A 13,305-nucleotide genomic window follows, 5' to 3' on the forward strand; every position below is an offset into this window, starting at 1 on the left:
TACTTCATTAACATATGAAACTTTTAATAAACAAAAATAAATCAAATACTTTCTCGAAATCAAATATGATAAATTGTAATTTTTATATAAAAAATTTTAAAAAAGTAAATATTTCCTTGGCATATGACTCTTGAACCTCAACTTGTAACTTTTATATAAAAATTAATTTTAATTCAAGTTTCCCTAAACTTCTAAACTACACTGTTTTAGATATTTTATTAGGTTTTTCACTCTCCCTCCAAAAATCATGCTAACAATCTCCTTTATTGTCATTTTTCCAAACCCATATCTCTTTCAAACTCTCATCTACTCTCCGCAAGCCACCGTCGACCGGTAGCAAATTCAACCGTCGCTGATCAATTAAAAGTGTGCCCAGATTTGTCTTCATCTATTCTATTCTATTCTGTTTGGTATCTTTTCTGTTCTATTTTGTTTTATTTTGTTTGGTATCTTTTCTGTTCTCTATTATGTTGTATTATGTTTGGCTGTAATCCGATCTATAGTAGGGCTGGCTAAGCCATTATCTAATTATAATTAACCCTTGACAGGCCACTCTCCTCTGCTTTTCCCACTGTCGACCGGTAGTAAATTCAACCATCACTAATTGACTAGAAGCTCCCAGGTTTGTCCTCATATATTCTATTCAATTCTGTTTGGTCTCTTTTCTATTCTATTTTGTTCTAGTCCGTTTGGTCTGTTTTCTGTTCTCCATTCTGTTATATTCTATTTGGTTGTAATCCTGTCTATAGCAGGGCTGGCTAAGCCATTATCTGATTATGACTAACCCTTGATAGGCCACTCTCATTTGTTTTCCCCACTGTTGACTGGTAGCAAATTCAGCCATCGTTGATCGACTAGAAGCACGCCTGGGTTTGTCTTCACTTATTCTATTCTATTTTTTTGTTTGGTCTCTTTTCTGTTCTGTTCCGTTTGGTCTCTTGTTTGTTCTATTATGTTCTATTCCATATGGCTAACCAAATTAAGGAAATCAGTATTTATTTTGTGTCTAACCAAATTAATTACCAAATTAAGGAAATCAGTATTTAGTTTGAACCTTGAAGTGAAAGTACAAGTGAGATTTATGAGATTGAGGACGACTACCTGAGTTATATGATCTAATTTGAAATTGTAATTAACATTTTGATATGAATTTATCCTGATTTACAAAATATAACAATACTTGAAAAAATACTATGAATGTTCTCAAAAGAATATCCCAACCATTAAACCTGTTCTGCCACAGTTCTACCAAATATATCATTTTTGATAATGGAGAATGTTCCAGTAATGATGGCTTGCATGGCTATAGCCAGAACAGGCCATCTTATTTTCTCTAAAACAACAATGATGCCTAGACTTAGCATGTAACAGTTTTGAAGATCAAAGGAGATCAGTTTTATCAATGAAGCACCTATCAGGCACAGACACATAGAATCCAAATTACCTTGATAGACAACTGTGAAAAATGTCTAAGATTAGAAAACATAGCTTCTGAGCCTTAAACAATGAGAAGAGAAACATTAAAACAAGGAAACAAATGACTGTCTAGTCAATGCCAAAAGAGATAGTACAGTTTGCACGTTGTTGTACCTGTTATTAAAAGCAGGATCCCAGCCAGTGACCTTTTGGGTCTTGTTCAAAAACTTAGACATGTAATATGGAAAGAGTGCTTGGTAGACATAGGGATTCCAATAAAAAATATTATAACCCCAATTGCACTGATGCATAAAAGCCATGTTATTTGGTCCCGTAATGTTGAGGGCAAACAGGAATAGCAGTATGCTACAAGCAGCTGGGACTTCAACATCTGTAGAATCAATAAACTTTGAAGAAACAGAATATTAAGCACATAAGCAGTGGTTTGAGTTTGAGCTCTCAGAAATATATTATATTTGGCTAGCCTAAACCAACCTTTGCATTATATTTGCATAATCCTAATATAAAAGAAGGCATAAGATATCAACAGATAGTTGACCATAAACAAAACAGTGTGCTAAATACTGCTTATCTATATATAGTTTAAATTTGAATATATTGAAAGAGTGTTAGAATTTAGTTTCTTATAAATCGTTAAATTTGATATGTTTATTTGAAACAATCCAAAAAGAAAGTATTGAGAAATCTAACACAATATATGGAGGAAATTGTTGACTTGTTCAGGACATTTGGGTTCTGAATGGCACCTAAATTGAAATTCATAAAAAGGTTTTTTAAACTTTATTTACGTATTCAACTATCACTTTTTTTTAAGTCAAATCAAAATTTAAATTGAATAATTTCAAGTTAGGTTTTAGGATTTTAATTTATTTTGATTTGAATAAAACATATTTGCATTTTTAATTTTTAATTTTTTTAAAATCAAATCGAATTGAATTGGTTGTGTTCAAAAAAATTGTACAAATTTTTTTAATTAATTTTATCATCTCGAATGGAGCATCAGTTCAACTATTTTTGACTCTTATTGCTAGAAAAGAAATTTTATGGATTTTTGTTGGAATTTTGGACTGCATGAAGAGAGTACAGTACATATTTTTTGAAGAGCCCAGTCCAAGTTTTTCTTTATTCCAGGGGAAAATTATCTAGTCCTGATAGGCCCAGCTTAATTTTTCCAATCGTCCCCAACTAGAGATCCGAGTTTTTCTTTATCTATCTGTTGCATTATATTTGCATTATATAATTCTCAAATATATTATATTTGCATGTTTAAGCATAAAGTTCTTCAGTTAACACTTCCTTATTTGGTTTTGTTTCAGATTGCCTGGGCAAGCTAATTTTAGTGAAAATATTAAACATCAATATATTGATATTCTTTCATTCTTTTTGAAATGAAGATGAGGTGTGAGACAAATGCAAGAGTTAGAAAAAATGTCAAGTTAACCCATAACCAAGGATCGACGGCTTTTGTGGCTAGTCGTTATTCCATGGTAAGTTTTTAAGTTTAAAAATATTGTTCAACACCATTGTTTTCTATTTAAATACTTTTTTTGTCACAAACACTTTTATTGTATATACAATTTTGTAGCGCAAGGATGATGAAGAATCTAATATGATGAATTTTTTCAAGACAACTCATTACTCAGAAAATAAAGGATGGTCAACACCTGAAGTTCAAGCAGCCTATGTAAGAAATTTCAAATTAAGAGTTATAATTTTATTGTTGTAGTATGGTTCTTTGAGTTAACCAAGAATTTAATTAAATGCTAGGAAAAAATGGTGGAGTTACAATCAGTTCCTACTGAAGAAGGAACATAACCTAAAACTGTTGATGCTATAGTGGATGAAATGCTTGGTACGAGGTCGAGATACATTAAAGGACTTGGATATATGCCTAAACCTAATGCTAAAACCTTATCTACAAGTGCTGCAAAATTAGAAGAAAGCCTTAAAAAGACACAGGAAGAACTTCAGCAATATAAGTCAACTTTTGGATTTTTTCAAGCTCAAATTAAAGCTATGACAACTGCTTTAGCAGCTGTTGGAATTCAAGTACCCATCCCCCAATTTTCAGGTATATACTTGATTTTGTTGTGGTTGTGATGTTGCAAGCATTATATATCCAGCTGGTGGTGCTTTTTGGTACATTGATTCTGTTGTGGTTGTGATACTGCAAGCATTATATATCTAGGCTTTCTTTGATACCTAATTCAAAAGTGAGAATTGGTACTTTTTTTATCACTCAATTTTTAAAAATCATTTGATATTTCTTTTTTGGCTAAGTCTTTATAAAGTTTACTCGTCAATTTCAAAGTTACAAAAACTCTCACAGTTCTACTACAAATTTCACTTTCTAACAAGTTACAACTATATCTATGAAAGGAAAGTTTCATCTCCAAATTCTCTATCAAAGGGCCCTTGCTCGATTGTTGTGATTCTTGATTTGATGCGGCTGCCTATGCTATATCTTTATGTTTTTGCTTTATTTGTTTGCACGTTTATATCTTAGTTTAAGTTATTATTACAACTTCTGCTTTTCTGTCTTGATTTGGATGAGAAAACGTCATTCTTGTGATGGAAGATATATCAAACTATGATAATGACATAGGCTCCTTAAAAGCAGGTGCAATTGTAATTTTCTTATGATTTATCCAAATTGATTCAAAAATAGGCTTCAGGTAATAATGATTACTTGTTTTAACATAAGCCACTCATCTTTTGTCTATTTCCTATGATTAGTATCAACATTGCAGATTGAGAAATTTACTTGTCATTTTTTTTGACTAAGTTTTATTCTTTAATATAGGCTTTATTTAAAAATTTCATATGTATAAAATGGATTAGCTTATTTTTTATATTAGTTTTGATTTTATTGTGTGTATTGTGATTTGTTTTTATATTTGTTATTATTTATTTATTGTAGCTTCAAGTAATACAAACTCACCATCAATACAATCACCCTCGACATAAGATTTGGATTGAGAGCTAGAAGACAAGATTTCGATGACTATGTATTTCATAGTTATGACTTTTTGTTTTTTATACAATATTATTTTTATATGATTTTAGGGTAGACTTTAAAGAATATAATACATTTAAAAACCAATTTAAATATTTGGTGAATTTGCAAGAACATTACATTAGATTATTCCACAAAAATGTTTTTATTTATAGTATTTAATAACGTTAATTATATTATCAATACTCTAATGATTTATCTTTTGTCACTAATATATCAAATTTAATTATTTATTTTGTGACGATTATAGCCTTTAATGATATTTTTTCATAAATAGTTAATGAAAACCAACGCCACCTAAAAATAGGTATAATGTGACGTTTGATTTTAATGTTATGTTTGACATTATCTTACAACTAATTGTGACAATAATTATGTTTTTAATACTATGAAGATTTTGTGATGATTATAACTTTCACTAACATTCTTTTTTATAAATAGTTGAAGAAAATTAACGTCATATAAAAAAAAAGCATAAAGTGACATTTGATTTTAATATCACATTTGATATCATCTTATAATTATTTGTGACGATAATTATGTCACCAATATTATGACGATTTACTTTTTGTCATTAATATATAAGATTTTATCATTTATTTAGTGATGATTATAGCCTTTAATGACATTTTAGTTTATAAATAGTTGATGAAAACTAACGTCACAAAACTTAACACATAAAGTAACGTTTGATTTTATTGTTACAGTAGACATTATCTTATAATCATTGGTGATAATAATTTTATCACTAATACTGCAACGATTTACTTTTCGTCATTAATATAACTGATATTTTTTTATTTTTTGTGATGAATATGGCCTTCGATGATTTTTTTTTTTTTTTATAAATAGCTGACGAAAACTAACGTCACAAAAAAAAAGCATAGGATGACATTTTATTTTATTGTCATTGTAGATTCACTATAGGTGACGATATTTTATTATCGTCATATTAGATCTTTAGCGACAGTGCAAACGTGACGAATGTCGTGACGTTTAATTTTTTGTCATGAAATATATAAGGTGACAAAAAATAAATATTTAGTGACATTTTTTTATGCAAATTTATTGTAGTGTGATATTTGTTTATTAATGAAGTGATATCATTGATTTATTAATAATATATAAAATTTCCGTACTAATAATATATTAAATATAATTGAACACCAGGACGAGCCAATTATACCTTTTTAAAGACAGGAATGGCTGTAACGGATTTATTAGGCCTCTGGTTGTAAAGTACTTGATTAGTCCCGCAGCCTTTAGCAATATGAAGGTCTAAACTGCAAGAACCAGCCAAATAAATAATGTCGGTTGGTGGAAGTGTTAATGGGCAGGCGCTTGAGAGTTGAGAGGAATAAGGCTAAGTACAAATCACGCCCATTTTTTATAACCCTGGATAGCTTTTGCCACCTTTGAGCCCTTTGAAAGATAAAACGGATTGTGAAGGATTTGAAAATCATTTGTGGTTGACAACCAGAGTCCATAGAGAACTAATTACCGATGATCTTGCCTTTCTGTTTGAGATATATATATATATATATATAGAGAGAGAGAGAGAGAGAGAGAGAGTCCTAGGTTTTGTCAGCCTTTTAGATCTATATGGTCAGATGTATGTGAAATATGCGCGAGATTTAGTGTACTTGCTCAAGCATATATTAAGCATGTCATCATTGTGCAAGCGTGAGTAGAATATTTGATTATCGATTAATTATTCGATAAAAAAATTAAATTATTCGATAATCTGACTATTTAATTTTCATATAAAATAAATAATCATAAATTTATTAATAATTTGAAATGCAGGATTGTGGAACAAAATAACCTCACACTTACTTAAATAGTATTTTTAAGAAACTCAAATTTTAATTTTGGTTTATACTTTAAAAGAAATTCAAATCTTAATACCTATATCTTTTTCTTTTATTTCAATTGATTCAAGTCATGTCCTCTTATATATATAATATTACCCTTAATTTACTCTTAAAGAATTTGGTCAATATATGCTGAACAAAGCAATAATTAAATGTCTTTGGTTTTTTTTTTTTTATAATTGTTTGTTTTATTTATTAATATGGCTTTGTTCTACATATCGAACAAAAAGTAGTATAGTAATAGTTAATTTTGTTGGTGGCACATTATAGTTAGAGTTAATTATTATATTATTGCACTTGGATTGATTTCTCTTTAATTTTCCAAAGAAGAAATAGTTGGTCTCATTGGACCATATTGAGGCAAGAAGAATATTGAGAACAAGGCGTAGCTAAGATGCGTGTTAACTTTTCTGTTAATGAGAGGTTGGGCTTAAACATTAAATATAAGCCGTTCAATGTGTACTTTTTCTTTTGATTTTTTTATTTAGTGGTGTGGAGCCTTTCACATCCCTCAGTCGCTTAAAATCTTCATTAATTCTACAACTTGCCAGTCAAGGCTTTAAATACCACAGTCCTCGTTAAACCCTTAAGAACTTAAGCATCTACTAAGGGTAGGCTGTCCTTGTTTGTATTCCCTCGGTCCTTAATTGCTATAGCAGCTTTGTTTTCCTTCGCATAATATGGTAAGCTTCAGGCTCAAAAATGTCTGTCTTCTCCTCCTTGTTTTGATTATCTGTCAAGAAATATTTCTGTATGATGTTGAAGGAAGGCATTTGAGGAGTAAGTCGTGCAAGAAATGCTCAAGGCAACAAGATCACAACACTTTGAAGATACCAAAGAATGGAAATCATAGCATTGGTTCAGGCCAGGAGAAGACCAGCGAAGTGAAAGATGATGATGATTTTCGACCCACAGGACCGGATCACAGTCCGGGTGTCGGTCAATCCATCAAAAATTGAACTTTTTTTTTTTCTTTTTCCTACTTTTTTTTTCACCCTGATTCGCCCAACTATGGCTATCTATATATCTTTGTTCACTCCATCATGAGTGTGGCTGAAGATAGATTGATTAAATGTAATATTAAATAAGTGAAAATCGATTTTCCTTTCTTATTCTATTGAAAATTAGATAATTTATTCATCCACAGCTTTCTTATATTTTATCATTTTCATGCAATTAATTAGAACCATTTCAATTCTTTTTTGGTAGTTTAAGAGATAACATAATTTACAGCACCTCCAATTTTTTTTCATCTCAAGTTACAACTTATTTTGTGCTAAAATTAGTAGAATGACGTCCACTAATGTTGATTGCAAGTAGTTTGAAATATAAACTACAGTTAACTATTAATATCTCTCCGTATTAAAATTTCCAAAAAAAGGAGTGCATATATGCAATATCTTATCCCATATTAAAAAGGATAGATCAATTACTCAAGAAAAAAAAGGGATAGATCAATTAGATGTACAATAAGAATTTTAGTCAATTTCAGATTTTGGGAGAAGAATTTGTCAATTGCTTTTTTAACAAGTCAAAGAGAGTTGAAGCACATGGCGGTGACGATCTTCATTAATAACCTTCCTCAGAGACTCCATTGGAGATGGCTAGAAAAGTAATGCAGCAAATATGAGAGAGTTCTTGATGTTTTTATCCCACAGAAAATGAGTAAAAGCGGTAGAAGAATAGGTTTTGTAAGATTTCCCACTAGAGAGGAAGCGAAAAGGGCAATATGGAATCTCAATGGTAGGAGGCTGATGAACCATACGATTAGAGTGAACTTGGCTAGGTTTAACCCCGGAATTTCGTACTGGAAGAAATCAAGCAAAGTGGATGTTGAAAAGGGAGCAAGAGTAGATTCTCAGAAACAAGATAGAAGGGCACAAGGCATAAACTACAGAATGGATTATAATACAGGGAGACAAAGGTATAATATAGATGAAAGGAACAAAACAGGAAGAACATATCTACAAGCTTTAGTTGAGAAGGAGAACTTGGTTGCAGAGGAATCAAATCTCACAAAACAAAAGGTTCCTGTCCAATCAACAGGTGAAAAAGAGGCAAGAGAATGTATTGGCAGGATCGACGAGGAGTTGCTCCATTGGTTAGAAAGAAGTGTTACAAGCTTCAGCAAGGAGTTATTAAAGGAAGATGGTTTATTGGATATGAAAAGAAAAATAGGGCAGGAAGGAAGCATCACCTAAGGAAAACATATGATTACTCATTCCTTTAATACTTTTGAAGAAAACGAAACATTTGAAGCTTTGAAAGAAAGGAAATGAGAGGTATAACTCAACTGGTTCGTAAGGATTGAGCCATGGTCAGCAAAAGCTATTCCAAGAAGAAGAGGTCCATAGTAACGTGTTATGGAATTCCCTTTCATGCATGATCCATTGAGACGTTTCAGAGTATTACCCAGGATTGTGGTGAGTTTGTTTTTTTGGCTAAGGATTCAATGAAATTGCATTCACTTGATGGGGGCCATATGTTCATCATTACTGAGTACGTAATAGAATTAAACGAAAGAGTTAAGTTGAAAGTGGGTGAAGTATCATTCCCAGTCGTGCTATCAGAAAGAAAAAAGGGTGACAATAATCCAAGGAGGTGGCAGGACGAAAACAGTCAATGGCCTGATATGGTGCAAAGTCGGCGTGAGAATGGAGAAGAAGAATCTTGGGAGAAAGTCGAAGAGTCAGATACAAAAAAAAAAAAAAAGAGGAAGATAAACAGACGGGGAACAAGAATAATGAATACTCTGGAAACTTGGAAATAACCTCGGGAATTGTAAAGAACCAGAAGAGTGTGAACTGACAGCAAAGAAAAATGGAGAATGGTCAGAAAAGGTTGGTGAGACGCAGCCATGAGATTGGTAATGGGAATTTCAAATATTAATCTTGATTTTCATCAGAGTAATACAGGAGAGGAGACAAGTAATAATGAGAAGGCACTTGGTGGAAACTAGTGACCTTGTTAGATAGGACATTCTAAGGAGCATAGAAGGTATGGGCCTTGCAAACATTGGACTGACCCCAAACTATTCACTAATTGTGGAATCAGATTCAGATAAGACAAAGGAGAAAGGAAATAAAAGGATATCTGCTCGAGGGCCACGGAATGGAAGTTTTATGAGGAAATTCAAGATAAACTGACTGGAAAAATAAATAGGAAAGAAAGAAAAATGGGTAAGAAAAGCAGTACGGGAAAAATTGGAGCAAGTCGACAAGGGACAAGTGAACGAGTGGTGAATGAATCACTGTCAGATGGAGACTTCATTGATAGAAACAAGGAAATGATAAACAGAATGGTGGAAAAAGATCTACGAAAAGAAGCGGAGGCAATCTGGGCAATCGGAAGGCAATTGGGTATTGCAGCACTGGGGAACGAAGAAGAGGTGGTCAGGAAACTACAACAAATGGAGGAAATAGCTCACCAACAAAATTAACTGGGTAATTATCTGAACCAATCTTTTTTTCTCTTTGATTGCAAATTAGTTGTGGTAGTTGTGGGAAACAATAAGATTACTATTTGAAGTGAAGTGAAAAAAGGTGGTTTTGGTTTCAATTTGGGTTTTGAAGAGGCAGTGATATTGCGGTACTAGATTAATAGGGGCAATCATTGGGAAGTAGAGATGAGGATTATTTCTTGGAATATTAGAGGTATGTCTGGAGAGATGAAAACCCAAACAGTTAGAAGACTAATAAGGGAATTGAATGCGGAGATGATGCTTTTGTAGGAAACTAAGTTAGAATTGTATGATAATAGGAAAATTGAGAATCTCTGGCTGAATGGAAATGTGGAGTAGGTAGAAAAACCAGCAGAAGGTAGATCAGGAAGAATTACTGATAATATGGAATAAACAATTTTTTATTAAGAATTCTGTAATGATAAAGGAGAGATTTATTATAATAAAAGGAAAATGGGTATATCAAAATTTTGAAGCAAGTATAGCAAATGTTTATGCTCCTTGTGGCCGGAGGGTAAAAGGAGATTGTGGAGGAAGTTATTAGAGATCAAAGCAGACGTGGAAGGGAATTGGTGTATAGCAGGGGATTTCAATACAACAAAAAGTCAGGAGAAAAGGAGGGGATGTGTTTATGAAGGGATTGGAATTGAGGAATTTAACGAATTTATGTAAGTAGGGGAGCTAATTAATTTGCCATCGAACGACAAGAAATTTATTTGGTATGGGGCAAGATTGAAAAGAAGCAGGTTAGATCGGCTCTTGGTCACGGCAGATTGGTTATTACGCTTTGAGGAGATAAACCAAATAGCTCTGAAAAGATCTCTATCAGATCATTGTCCAGTTTTACTATCATCTGACAAGGTGGATTGGGGACCTAGACCTTCTAAGTTTCTAGACTATTGGCTGACTTTGGTAAGGTGGCATCGGAAATGTGGAATTCTTTGGAATTTAGGGGCAAGCCGGGATTTAGACTGAGAGTAAAGTTAAATAGGCTAAAAGGTTTTTTGAAACAATGGAACAGAAAAGTATTGATAGATAAATTTGTATGTTTATAAATAGGTGAAATTTTTATAGTTAATTATAAAAAAAAAAGATGTAAGAGAGTCGTAAAGTTTTATGAGATAGATATCTCATAAGATTATTGAAGATTTATTTTTTATGAATGTATATATTTGAATGTTTGTGAGTAGACTAAAGAAGACTGAGAAGGTATAAATATGTGTTTGTTTGGATTGAGAATACTTCATAAGATTAGAAGAGATTGAGAGATCTATGGGCATTAATTGTGAATGCTTGATTTAATGTTTATTTGTAATTCTATACAGTTAGTAAATTTTTTTTTTATCCTTGAATGTAAATTGATTGAGCCAAAATACATTAAATTTCTTTTTTTATGTGATTAATTGATTATTTAATTATATTTTCACTGATATAAATATTTGATTAATTAAAGTTTTTTAACCTAACATATAATATATAGTATCAAAGCTGTTATAACCCTTAACAAAATTATCATAAACAATGGAGGTTGAACAAAAGAGCTACAAGACAGATGTGTTACACTTGAATTTCTCCCCCAAAAGAGTTCTAAGCTTTGCACAACAGCCATCGGTATATAATAATACTATTTATGCATTTGCAAGTAGAGAAGCACAGGGGAATCCGAATTCAAACGATAAAGGAACATTTCGGCACTATGAACGATCAAGGATCGAGCTTCCAGTTTCAATTGATAGCTTTGTTCTTGAAAATTTAAAAAAAAAAAAAAAAATGGTGTTGAGGTAGCCATTTTTTCACCATGAAGTTCTTATTTTAGTACTTTTATTGTTAAGTGGGGCATAGAGAAGAATCTTTTAAAGTTTGTAGAGTTCAAACCATCCATTATTGAAACAATGAGACCAATACCCTTTTCTCTATTTTCTTCCCTACTAAGGTGGAAATCACTCAAAAGCAATAATGATAGGCAATCCAATGTGACTTTTGGTTATGATAATTGGTGTAGGTATATTACAAAGATCAGAGTTACTTTGGTTTCGTAAAAGTAAGTAATTATAATGATAAAATAAAAATATAAGTTAAGTTCTGGCACTCTCACGTTCATTCAAGACTGTTGCTTTCCGTTTCAAGTAAAGTACCAAAAAAAAAAAAAGGACACGTCCCTTCTAAACATGCTTTTGTCCTTGTTCGGAACGTTCTTCTTTTAACCCTACGCCCGTTTTGGTCAATTCCTCAACACTTGCATTTCATCCCCCAATTACTAGCGTCAATTTTGTCTTGTTCAATGTGGTTGACACATCCCTCCCTTAGCTAACTATCTCTCTCTTCTTTTCCGTACTCTTCATTCTCTTCACTTTTCGTCTAAAAGAAAAAAATCTTTCATTTGGCAATCCAAAAATTTTCCATCAAAAAAGAAAGAAAAACCAAAATTACAAAATACCCTTCATCACTGCCAAGCAGTGCCGTGGCACGGTGGGGCAACCATTTGCCCCACCACCTCCACCACCCAAAAATATAAAGAAGTATAAAAATCTAGGTTCCACTCAATACCCCATTTTAATTTCTCAGTAGACGGGAGCTAGTTTTTACAGTTATAAGCAGACAATGTTGGAGAAATTTTGATTCCAAACTTTACAGCTCGGAGTAGCAATACTTTATGCATGTAAAAAGAAGAAACGAAATCATAACTGTAATGTAATGTGGTAGATGTATTGATTTGGTTTCGCCTTTCTTTTGCTAATCTGTTTGTGTCTGTGTCCATATCTCGTCGCTAGTGTGCTAACCGTTGAATTTTCATCAAGATTCTTTTGTTTCATATTCTTTCTCTGTTTATAAGAAGCTTTTGATCAAACTCACTTCATTAATGTGCTTAGTTATACCTACTTCCCTGTCATCTCTCTCAATCCTATCTCTGGCAATTTGATTAAATTCCCTTGAGAGACATTCAAGTTATTTCCTACTTAATTATGGAATTCAGAGGCATGCATAAATGTGCTGCTTTTCTTCTTGCAGTGATTGCTTGCAGCTATTTGGTCTTCTCGGTTTAGGGAAGACACATAAAATCAGTGAGCACAAATGATTCAAAGCAAAGTAGCAAGATTGACAACTCTGCAATGCACACTGAAGATCATCAGCTAGGAGCCCAAAGTTAATTACATTCCTAATGCTGCCCACCGTTCAGTATCAGGAAACAAAGAAGTATTGCCACCCCCTATACCAACTAAAAGCTCAGATTTTGGTGATTCAGTTAGAGGGTACAAAAATGATTTTCGGCCCATTACACCACGGAACAGCCCTGGTGTTGGACATTCATTTGAAGAATATGATGAAGATATTGAACGTACAAAAGCGGAAGCATTAGCTCGAGTAATGATAAACATTCTATTGCAGGAGATAAAGAAGATTTCCGACGTACCAACCAGGGCACAGCCCTGGAGTTGGTCATGCTTTTCCAAGCCAAACCAAATGCCTGGACATGTAAATGCCCCCACAGGTAATTTAGGTGTATTTCCTAAATCTCA

The 13,305-nt window shown here is 32.6% G+C and overlaps 1 long non-coding RNA gene across 3 annotated transcripts; it reads left to right on the top strand.

The window, feature by feature from the left end:
* The first annotated feature begins 267 nt into the window (after positions 1 to 267).
* On the top strand, positions 268 to 7,467 carry LOC149512025 (uncharacterized). Of its 3 annotated transcripts, none has more exons than XR_016333344.1 (7): positions 268 to 410; positions 549 to 622; positions 795 to 870; positions 2,754 to 2,924; positions 3,023 to 3,121; positions 3,205 to 3,508; positions 4,358 to 7,467. It is a non-coding gene; the product is annotated as an uncharacterized LOC149512025 (long non-coding RNA). The 3 variants fall into 3 exon arrangements; XR_016333343.1 differs by having other exon boundaries at positions 2,832 to 2,924; XR_016333345.1 differs by having other exon boundaries at positions 268 to 366; positions 2,832 to 2,924.
* The last annotated feature ends 5,838 nt before the right edge of the window (positions 7,468 to 13,305 follow it).

This window comes from Durio zibethinus, chromosome 24 (assembly GCF_047325235.1).
Source record: "Durio zibethinus cultivar Kanyao isolate XHJ-2024 chromosome 24, ASM4732523v1, whole genome shotgun sequence".
Taxonomy (NCBI): Eukaryota; Viridiplantae; Streptophyta; class Magnoliopsida; order Malvales; family Malvaceae; genus Durio; species Durio zibethinus.